This window comes from Capricornis sumatraensis, chromosome 5 (genome assembly GCF_032405125.1).
Source record: "Capricornis sumatraensis isolate serow.1 chromosome 5, serow.2, whole genome shotgun sequence".
Taxonomy (NCBI): Eukaryota; Metazoa; Chordata; class Mammalia; order Artiodactyla; family Bovidae; genus Capricornis; species Capricornis sumatraensis.
The window spans coordinates 17,701,401-17,712,888 of record NC_091073.1 but is presented as its reverse complement, the minus strand read 5'-3'; the positions used below and the strand labels follow the sequence as shown (position 1 = coordinate 17,712,888).

Here is an 11,488-nt window from a genome sequence, read left to right as displayed (position 1 = left end):
TTCTTGGGTAGGTTAAATTCAAACCCTAATTCTATTTGAGACACAGGCCTGTGGTTGTCAAATTATCAGATATAACGCTTTTGTTTTGACTTCTCTACACAGAACTGAAAGAGATGGGAATACCAGACCACCTGACCTGCCTCTTGAGAAACCTGTATGCAGGTCAGGAAGCAACAGTTAGAACTGGACATGGAACAACAGACTGGTTCCAAATAGGAAAAGGAGTATGTCAAGGCTGTATATTGTCACCCTGCTTATTTAGCTTCTATGCAGAGTACATCATGAGAAGCACTGGGCTGGAAGAAGCACAAGCTGGATTCAAGATTGCCAGGAGAAATATCAATAACCTCAGATACACAGATGACATCACACTTATGGCAGAAAATGAAGAAGAACTCAAAAGCCTCTTGATGAAAGTGAAAGAGGAGAGTGAAAAAGTTGGCTTAAAGCTCAACATTCAGAAAACGAAGATCATGGCATCTGGTCCCATCACTTCACGGGAAATAGATGGGAAAACAGTGGGTGACTTTACTTTTGGGGACTCCAAAATCACTGAAGATAGTGATTGCAGCCATGAAATTAAAAGACACTTACTCCTTGGAAGGAAAGTTATGACTAACCTAGACAGCATATTAAAAAGCAGAGACATTACTTTGCCAGTAAAGGTCCATCTAGTCAAGGCTATGATTTTTCCAGTGGTCATGTATGGATGTGAGAGTTGGACTGTGAAGAAGGCTGAGTGCCGAAGAATTGATGGTTTTGAACTGTGGTGTTGGAGAAGACTCTTGAGAGTCCCTTGGACTGCAAGGAGATCCAACCAGTCCATCCTAAAGGAGATCAGTCCTGGGTGTTCATTGGAAGGACTGATGCTGAAGCTGAAACTCCAATACTTTGGCCAGCTGATGTGAAGAGTTGACTCATTGGAAAAGACCCTGATGCTGGGAGGGATTGGGGGCAGGAGGAGAAGGGGACAACAGAGGATGAGATGGTTGGATGGCATCCCCAACTCAATGGGCACGAGTTTGGGTAAACTCCGGGAGTTGGTGATGGACAGGGATGCCTGGTGTGCTGTGGTTCATGGGGTCACAAAGAGTCAGACACGACTGAGTGACTGAACTGAACTGAACTGAACTGAACTGAACTAAACTCTGAACCAAGGTAGAAACACATAAATGCATCTATTTTCTCCCTTCACTAGGGAACAAGTGCATTTCTTAGTTCTCCCCTTTCACGGATGGCGCAGTCTTTTCAGGGTATCAGGTTTAGGTGGGAAGTAATTCCAATTTTTTTTAATCATTTGAGCCCTGTATTAATTCACTCAGGCTGCCATGGATTGGGGGGCTTATACAGCAGAAATTTATTTTTTTTCAGAGTTGGGGAGACTGGAAGCATAAGATCAGGGTGTCGGCAGGTCAAGTTCTGGTGAGAATTCCCTTCCTGGTTTACTGATGGCTACCTTCTTTCTGTGTCTTCATATGATGAAGAGGAAGGAGAGAGAGAAAAAGTGAGCTATCTCTCTGGTGTTTCTTCTTAAAAGAGAAAAATAATTGTATATTTTTATGCACTATTGTATATGAATGCATATAGGTGGAATCAAGACAAACGGTATAGATGATCTTATTTGCAAAGCAGAAATAGAGATACAGATCCGAAAACAAATGTATGGATACCGAAGAGGGATGGGAGGAGGTGGGAAGAATTGGGAGGTTGGGATTGACACATAGACACTATTGATACTATGTATAAAATAGATAATTAATGAGAACATATTGCATAGATCAGGGAACTCTGCTTAACACACTGTAGTGACCTGAATGAGAAGGAACTCCAAAAGAGAGGGGATATATGTATGTATATGGCTGATTCATTTTGCTATGCAGTAGAGAGTAACACCACATTTAAAGCAACTACACTTGAATAAAGATTAATTAAAAACTTAATATTTTGCAAAGGGCACTAATCTGGTTAAATTAATGTCCCACCCTTCTGACTTCATCTAACCAAGCATGCCTGCATGCTAAGTCACTTCAGTCATGCCTGACTCTTTGCAACCATGTGGACTGTACCCCTCCAGATTCCTCTCTCCATAGGATTTTCCAGGCAACTATACTGGAATGGGTGGCCATGCCCTCCTCCAGGGGATCTTCCTGACTCAGGGATCGAACCCACATTTCTTATGTCTGCTGCATTGGCAAGCGGGTTTTTTTTAATACTAGCACCATGTGGGAAGCCCCACCATCAGTTCAGTTCAGTTCAGTCGCTCAGTCGTGCCCGACTCTTTGCGACCCCATGAATCGCAGCATGCCAGGCCTCCCTGTCCATCACCATCTCCCGGAGTTCACTCAGGCTCACGTACATCAAGTCAGTGATGCCATCCAGCCATCTCATCCTGTCATCCCCTTTTCCTCCCGCCTCCAATCTCTCCCAGCATCAGAGTCTTTTCCAATGAGTCAACTCTTCGCATGAGGTGGCCAAAGTACTGGAGTTTCAGCTTCAGCATCATAACTTCCAAAGAAATCCCAGGGCTGATCTCCTTCAGAATGGACTGGTTGGATCTCCTTGCAGTCCAAGGGACTCTCAAGAGTCATCTCCAACACCACAGTTCAAAAGCATCAATTCTTCGGTGCTCAGCTTTCTTCACAGTCCAACTCTCACATCCATACATGACCACTGGAAAAACCATAGCCTTGACTAGACGGACCTTTGTTGGCAAAGTAATGTCTCTACTTTTCAATAGGCTATCTAGGTTGGTCATAACTTTTCTTCCAAGGAATAAACGTCTTTTAATTTCATGGCTGCAGTCATTATCTGCAGTGATTTTGGACCCCCCAAAAATAAAGTCTGACACTGTTTCCACTGTTTCCCCATCTATTTCTCGTGAAGTGATGGGACCAGATGCCATGATCTTTGTTTTCTGAATGTTGAGCTTTAAGCCAACTTTTTCACTCTCCTCTTTCACTTTCATCAAGAGGCTTTTTAGTTCCTCTTCACTTTCTGCCATAAGGGTGGTGTCATCTGCATATCTGAGGTTATTGATGTTTCTCCCAGCAATCTTGATTCCAGCTTGTGCTTCTTCCAGCCCAGCATTTCTCATGATGTAGTCAGCACAGAAGTTAAATAAGCAGGGTGACAATATACAGCCCTGACATACTCCTTTTCCTATTTGGAACCAGTCTGTTGTTCCATGTCTAGTTCTAACTGTTGCTTCCTGACCTGCATACAGATTTCTCAAGAGGCAGATCAGGTGGTCTGGTATTCCCATCTCTTTCAGAATTTTCCATAGTTTGTTGTGATCCACCCAGTCAAAGGCTTTGGCATAGTCAATAAAGCAGAAATAGATGTTTTTCTGGAACTCTCTTGCTTTTTCGACGATCCAGTAGATGTTGGCAATTTGATCTCTGGTTCCTCTGCCCTTTCTAAAACCAGTTTCAACATCTGGGAGTTCACAGTTCACGTATTGCTGAAGCCTGGCTTGGAGTATTTTGAGCATTACTTTACTAGTGTGTGAGATGAGTGCAATTGTGCGGTAGTTTGAGCATTCTTTGGCATTGCCTTTCTTTGGGATTGGAATGAAAAGTGACCTTTTCCAGTCCTGTGGCCACTGCTGAGTTTTCATACCTCCAAATTCTCCATCTCCAAATACCATCTTACTGGGGGAGCTAGCTGGTGGTGGTTTAGTCGCTAAGTCGTGTCTGACTCTTGCGACCCCATGGACTGTAGCCCACCAAGTTCCTCCCTCCATGGGATTCTCCAGGCAAGAATACTGGAGTGGGTTGCCATTTCCTTCTTCAGGGGATCTTCCTGACCTAGGAATCAAACCAAGGTCTCCTGCTTTGCAGGCCGATTTTGGGGAGTTAGGGCTCCAATATATGAAGTTGAGGGAGACACAAACATTTAATCTTTTGTCTGCTGTCCCCATGTGGATATTAAAGCCCAACTTCTAGTTTACCAAGAGCAAGGCTCTCAGCCCACACCCTGTGGCACCATCAGCTCAGATGACTCCTTAGCGCTCTAGTTTTCTGTTTCCACTACATATCAGGAGCCTAGGGATTTTATCTGCTTTTTTACAATCCACTCTCTAACTATGCTAAAGCCTTTGACTGTGTGAATCACAATAAACTGTGGAAAATTCTGAAAGAGATGGGAATACCAGACCACCTGATCTGCCTCTTGAGAAATCTGTATGCAGGTCAGGAAGCAACAGTTAGAACTGGACATGGAACAACAGACTGGTTCCAAATAGGAAAAGGAGTACGTCAAGGCTGTATATTGTCACCCTGCTTATTTAACTTATATGCAGAGTACATCATGAGAAACGCTGGACCTGAAGAAACACAAGCTGGAATCAAGATTGTTGGGAGAAATATCAATAACCTCAGATATGCAGATGACACCACCCTTATGGCAGAAAGTGAAGAGGAACTTGAAAGCCTCTTGATAAAAGTGAAAGAGGAAAGCGAAAAAGTTGGCTTAAAGCTCAACATTCAGGAAACGAAGATCATGGCATCTGGTCCCATCATTTCATGGGAAATAGATGGGGAAACAGTGGAAACAGTGTCAGACTTTATTTATTTGGTCTCCAAAATCACTGCAGATGGTGACTGCAGCCATGAAATTAAAAGACACTTACTCCTTGGAAGAAAAGTTATTACCAACCTAGATAGCATATTCAAAAGCAGAGATATTACTTTGCCAACTAAGGTCCGTCTGGTCAAGGCTATGGTTTTTCCAGTGGTCATGTATGGATGTGAGAGTTGGACTGTGAAGAAGGCTGAGCACTGAAGAATTGATGCTTTTGAACTGTGGTGTTGGAGAAGCCTCTTGAGAGTCCCTTGGACTGCAAGGAGATCCAACCAGTCCATTCTGAAGGAGATCAGCCCTGGGATTTCTTTGGAAGTTATGATGCTGAAGCTGAAACTCCAGTACTTTGGCCACCTCATGCGAAGAGTTGACTCATTGGAAAAGACTCTGATACTGGGAAGGATTGGAGGCAGGAGGAGAAGGGGACGACAGAGGATGAGATGGCTGGATGGCATCACGGACTCGATGAACGTGAGTCTGAGTGAACTCCGAGAGCTGGTGATGGAGTCCTGACGTGCTGCAATCATGGGGTCGCATAGAGTCGGACACGACTGAGCGACTGAACTGAACTGAACTGAACTGAACACGTCTAGGGTTTTTCAGGTTTTCTAGTGTTACTTTATTGTCAGAAGCAGAAGTCTCTCACAGCCAGTTTTCTCCTTTCTTTTATGTAATCTAAACAAGTTGTCTGAATTTCCATTCCTTCCCTTTTAAAAAAAGGATGATGCACACAAGTATTATTTTCATTCATCTCATACAGTAATTCTGAGAAAGAGCAATTAGAGATAGCAATATGTTGCAAATTAAAAATGTTAAATATAGCAAAAGCAAATAGAGATTCTCTAATAATGCATTTTAATTATAACGCACTGATATTATCTGAGGATATTAAACTGTATTATAACTACATTATAATTCCTTGAAGAGACCATGAATGTTTCCAACCCAACAAACCACAGAGCAATAAAGGACCATCTGAGATTTGATTGTAAATTTAGTATTATTGACTCCCATTTTAAAGATTATAAGTACTATTTCTAGAATGTTATTCTACTAGTACAGAGCAGGACATCTTTCTCAGGACATGAGTTGAATAATTATAGTGATTCATTTCAAAGAGGAATCCTTTAGGGTGAACACTTTTGGGAAAAGTGAGAAAGAGTTAAATATACAAATAATCTTGACTGGGGGCAGTGTGAACATAGGGCATTGGAGGCCCTGGAGTTTCTTTATTGTCTTGCTATATTCCAATGGTTCTGGCACAGATCATATTCTCCTGTGCCTTCCTATTTTCCTCTAAAAATGAAGAAAAACAAGATTCATTGAAAAAAAAATTGTTATTAACCATGAGGTCAAACCTACTGTGGTTAGTACCTGGAGAGGACAGAGAATGGGAAAACTGACCTTTCTTCATAATTTCCAAAGGTAGAATCTGTCTGGGGGTTTAGATCCATGGTTAGGTTAATCCTTCCAAGAACAGGGCTAATATTATGGAATCAAACTGACTTCTATGATATCCTCCAGAACAGAAATTAATGCAAACTCCAGACAGACCCTCCTTTGGAAACAAGTAAGGCTCACCATTAAGGATTAATTCACAAAACTGTCTGGGAAAGAAGCTGATACCAAATACTAGTGCCCGCTTATGAAAGCCCTCTGGCATTCCCTTGCTGGTTTTTAAGGGATTTAACTCCATTCTAAATACTTATGGATGATATTCAGCCAACGTTGCTCAGTTGTGTCCGACTCTTTGCAACCCCATAGCCCACCAGGTTCCTCCCTCCATGGGATTCTCCAGGCAAGAGTACTGGAGTGGGTTGCCATTTCCTTCTCCAGGGGATCTTCCCAACCCAGGGATCGAACCCGGGTCTCCTGCATTCCAGGCAGACACTTTAACCTCTGAGCTACCAGGGAAGTCCAACATAAGGCCACCAGTTGCTAAAATATGAAGACTTCTGCACAAGTGGGTGTGCTGCCCTGGTGGCTCAGATGGTAAAGAATCTGCCTGCAATGTGGAAGACCTGGGTTCAATCTCTGGGTTGAGAAGATTCCCTGGAGAAGGGAAAGGCAACCCACTCCAGTTTTCTTGCCTGGAGAACTCTATGGACAGAGGAGCCTGGTGGGCTACAGTATATGGGGCCGCAAAGAGTGAGACACGACTGAGCAACTAACATACACACACATACATACACACACTAGTGGGTAAAATGCAACTGTCCTGAGGGCCCCAAGTACCCTGGTCACTTAGCCCCTTTTTTGTTTCTCCACACTTTGCAACTCACATCTCCCCCTCTTCACAGTAAAGATTTGCTCCTGGTATGTTGCCCCAGGGCCCTCCGCAAGCACTAGAGCCAGAGTCTGTTCTAAATAAATGGTCCTGAATTGTGTATTAAATGTTTTGCAAGTTCTCCTCTCCTGAGCCTGCAGGCCTGAATTGAACTAGAACCTCCACGTTCCAACCTTTACTGCTTTCAATGTATATATTTTAACAATCTGACTTTATGAGTTTCCAGACTTCAGCTTAACAGGCCGTTTGACTTCCCATCTTCCTGACCATTTTGGAGGCATGGTCTCAATACCAGTGGAACTAGAGGATTGGTCTTCCCCAATGGCTCAGTGGTAAAGAATTCGCCTGCCAATTCAGGAGACTAAGAGATGATTCAGGTTGCATCTCTGGGTCAGAAAGATTCCTTGGAGGATGAAATGGCAACCTGCTTCAGTATTCTTCCTGGGAAAAATTCCATGCACAGAGGAGCTGGGCAATCCATGGTGTCACAAAGAGTTGGAAATGACTGAACACGCATAGACTAGACTTTTAGATTTCACAGATTAAATAAATATATAATTTAGATATTTTGCAGACTGATATAATCTTATCAAATTTTGTCTCACCAAGACCATTAATTAAAAAAAATCATCTGCTACAATTATGCTATGTAAGAAAGAGAAGGACAAATTCAGAACAATCCCCACTAAAGAATTTATCTAAATCAAATCCCTATGATTATACAGTGGAAGTGAAAAATAGATTCAAGGGATTAGGTCTGGATAGACGGAGTGCCTGAAGAACTATGGACGGAGGTTCGTGACATAGTATAGCAAGCAGTGATCAAGATCATACCCATGAAAAAGAAATGCAAAAGAGCAAAATGATTGTCTAATGAGGCCTTAAATAGCTGAGAAAAGAAGAGAAGCTAAAGGCAAAGGAGAAAAGGGAAGATATACCCATCTGAATGCAGAGTTCCAAAGAATAGCAATGAGAGATAAGAAAGCCTTCGGAACTGATCAGTGCAAACAAATAGAGAAAAACAATAGAATCAGTTCAGTTCAGTCACTCAGTCATGTCCGACTCTTTGCGACCACATGGACTGCAACCCATCAGGCCTCCGTGTCCATCACCATCTCCCGGAGTTTATGCAAACTTATGTCCACTGAGTCGGTAATGTGATCCAACCATCTCATACTCTGTCATCTCCATCTCATCCTGCCTTAAATCTTTCCCAGCATCATGGTCTTTTCTATGAGTCAGCTCTTCACATCAGGTGGTCCAAGTATTGGAGTTTCAGCTTCAGCATCAGTCCTTCCAATAAATATTCAGAACTGATTTCCTTTAGGATTGACGGGTTTGATCTCCTTGCAGTCCAAGGGACTCTCAAGAGTCTACTCCAACACCACAGTTCAAGAGCATCAATTCTTCAGTGCTCAAATTTTTTTATGGTTCAACTCTCACATCCATACATGGCTACTGGAAAATCCATAGCTTTGAATAGATGGGCCTTTGTTGGCAAATAAAGGCCCATCAAATGTCTCTGCTTTTGAATATGCTGTCTAGGTTGGTCATAACTTTCCTTCCAAGGAGCAAAGGTCTTTTAATTTCATGGCTGCAATTGCCATGTGCAGTGATTTTGGATCCCCCCAAAATAGTCTGTCACTGTTTCCCCATCTATTTGCCATGAAGTGATGGGCCTGGATGTGATGATCTTAGTTTTCTGAAAGTTGAGCTTTAAGCCAACTTTGTCACTCTCCTCTTTCACTCTCATCAAGAGGCTTTTTAGTTCCTCTTCACTTTCTGCCATAAGGTTGTGTCATCTGCATATCTGAAGTTATTGATATTTCTCCCAGCAATCTTGATTCCAGCTTGTGCTTCATTCAGCCCAGTATTTCTCATGATGTACTCTGCATATAAGTTAAATAAGCAGGGTGACAGTAAACAAGGAATGGGAAAGAGTAGAGATCTCTTCAAGAAAATTAGAGATACCAAGAGAACATCTCATGCAAAGATGGGCTCAATAAAGGACAGAAATGGTCTGGATCTAGCAGAAGCTGAAGGTATTAAGAAGTGGCAAGAATACACAGAAGTACAATACAAAAAAGATCTTCATAACCCAGAAAACCATGATGATGTGATCACTCACCTAGAGCCAGACATCCTGGAATGTGAAGTCAAGTGGGGCTTAGGAAGCATCACTATGAACAAAGCTAGTGGAGGTGACGGAATTTCAGTTGAGCTATTTCAAATCCTAAAAGATGATGCTGTGAAAGTGCTGCCATCAAAATGCCAGTAAATTTGGAAAACTTAGCAGTGGCCACAGGGCTGAAAAAGGTCAGCTTTCATGCCAATCCCGAAGAAAGTTAATGCTGAAGAATATTCAACCTACCTCACAATTGCACTCATCTCACATACTATCAAAGTAATACTCAAAATTCTCCAAGCCAGGCTTCAACAGTACATGAACCCTGAACTTCCAGATGTTCAAGCTAGATTTAGAAAAGGCAGAGGAACCAGAGATCAAATTGCCAACATCTGTTGGATCATTGAAAAAAAAAGAGAATTACAGAAAAACATCTACTTTTGCTTTATTGATTATGCCAAAGCCTTTGACTGTGTGGATCACAATAAACTGTGGAAAATTCTTTAACAGATGGGAATACCAGACCACCTTACCTGCCTCCTGAGAAATATGTATGCCAGTCAAGAAGCAACTGTTAGAACTGGACATGGAACAACAGACTGTTTCCAAATTGGGAAAGGAGTACGTCAAGGCTGTATTTTGTCACCCTGCTTATTTAACTTCTATGCAGAGTACATCACATGAAATGCCGGGCTGGATGAAGCACAAGCTGGAATCAAGATTGCCAGGAGAAATATCAATATCCTCAGATATGCAGATGGCATCACCCTTATGCAGAAAGCAAAGAGGAACTAAAAAGCTTCTAGATGAAAGTGAAAGAGGAGAGTGAAAAAGTTGGCTTAAAATTCAACATTCAGAAAATGAAGATAATGGTATCCAGTCCCTTCACTTCATGGCAAATAGATGGGGAAACAATGGAAACAGTGACAGACTTTATTTTTGGGGACTCCAAAATCACTGCAGATGGTGACTGCAGTCATGAAATTAAAAGATGCGTGCTCCTTGGAAGGAAAGTTATGACCAACATATTAGACAGCATATTTAAGAGTAGAGACATTACTTTGTCAACAAAGGTCCAGCTATTCAAAGCTATGGTTTTTCCAGTAGTAATGTATGGATGTGAGAGTTGAACCATAAGGAAAGTTGAGTGCTGAAGAATTGATGCTCTTGAACTGTGGTGTTGGAGAAGACTCTTGAGAGTCCCTTGGACTGCAAGGAGATCAAACCTGTCAATCCTAAAGGAAATCAGCCCTGAATATTTATTGGGAGGACTGATGCTGAAGTTGAAACTCCAATACTTTGATCACCTGATGGGAAGAACTGACTCATCTGAAAAGACCGTGATGCTGGGAAAGATTGAAGGCAGGAGGAGAAGGTGACAGCAGAGGTTTAGTTGGTTGTATGGCATCAGTGACTCGAGGGACTCCTTGAGCAAGCTCCAGGAGTTGGTGATGTATAGGGAAGCCTGAAGGGTTGCAGTTCATGGGGTTGCAAGGAGTCAGACATGACTGAGCAACTAAGCTGACTTTAACTGAAAGAATTTATCCTATGAAAATCTCACTATATGTCTTTCTCTTCCTCATTTCATGAAAGATCAGTATCAAATCAACTGCGGACTGGTTGTAATCAGTGATATTTGTAAACCCGCACTATACTCCTTTTGCTAATGTTTCCAAGCTTAGCCCTAATGCAGCTCACCTGATTCATATGTTTTACTAATTCCAGTTGTGGTTTGGTCTTCCTGAATCTGGACTGCAGCCTGATTCTAAAACTTAAAGTGTAAAATGAAGATAGTCTTAATTAAGTCCTATCAGTTCTTTCCAGGCTGCTGAGAATGAACAGGAGTCCTACAATTCTAACATTTAATCTGGGTCTCTTTGCAGAGGCTGGACAGAGTCCATTATTTTATAGCTTGTCCTTTCCTCCTTTCCATGGAACACATTGGTATTGTGTATTTATTTGCATGTGTATTATCCAATAGTATCGGCCCTTTCCTGGTAACATGAATTACTCCATTAACAGAATGCAAATTTGTAGTCAGGGCTTGACACCAGGCAAAATAGTCAATACATATCCTATAGAAAATAGTTCTCTGGCTTTGAATAAAGAGTACTCGTAAGGACCTTTCATCTATATACTCAGTTACATCAAAGAATGGGTGCTTCCAAAGCATATTATACAACCACAGAAAAAAGAGTTTTATCTGACACTTGATAATTTTACTAAACAACAGAAAGACCATAATTGATTACACTATTAGAAAGCTGTTACAACATGAAACAAACATCATAAGATCATGAGAAGACTCAGCTAATAATGTATTTGTGACATCAATAAAATTAGTTGTTTTTCATCAGTGCTATGAAATTTCTGATTTGTTTTAGCCTTGCGTATTATTCTATTATAGCATGATGATTCTCATTATGTTTCTCTAAGGCCTATCAACAGATAGAGTGTAGACTCTAATTATCTCTATATTTAGTCAAAATAGTCAG

The 11,488-nt window shown here is 41.7% G+C and overlaps 1 non-coding gene across 1 annotated transcript; it reads right to left on the bottom strand.

Moving 5' to 3' along the window:
* Positions 1–6,423: 6,423 nt before the first annotated feature.
* TRNAS-GGA (transfer RNA serine (anticodon GGA)) lies at positions 6,424–6,495 on the bottom strand. The gene has a single exon. It is a non-coding gene; the product is annotated as a tRNA-Ser (tRNA).
* Positions 6,496–11,488: the final 4,993 nt, after the last annotated feature.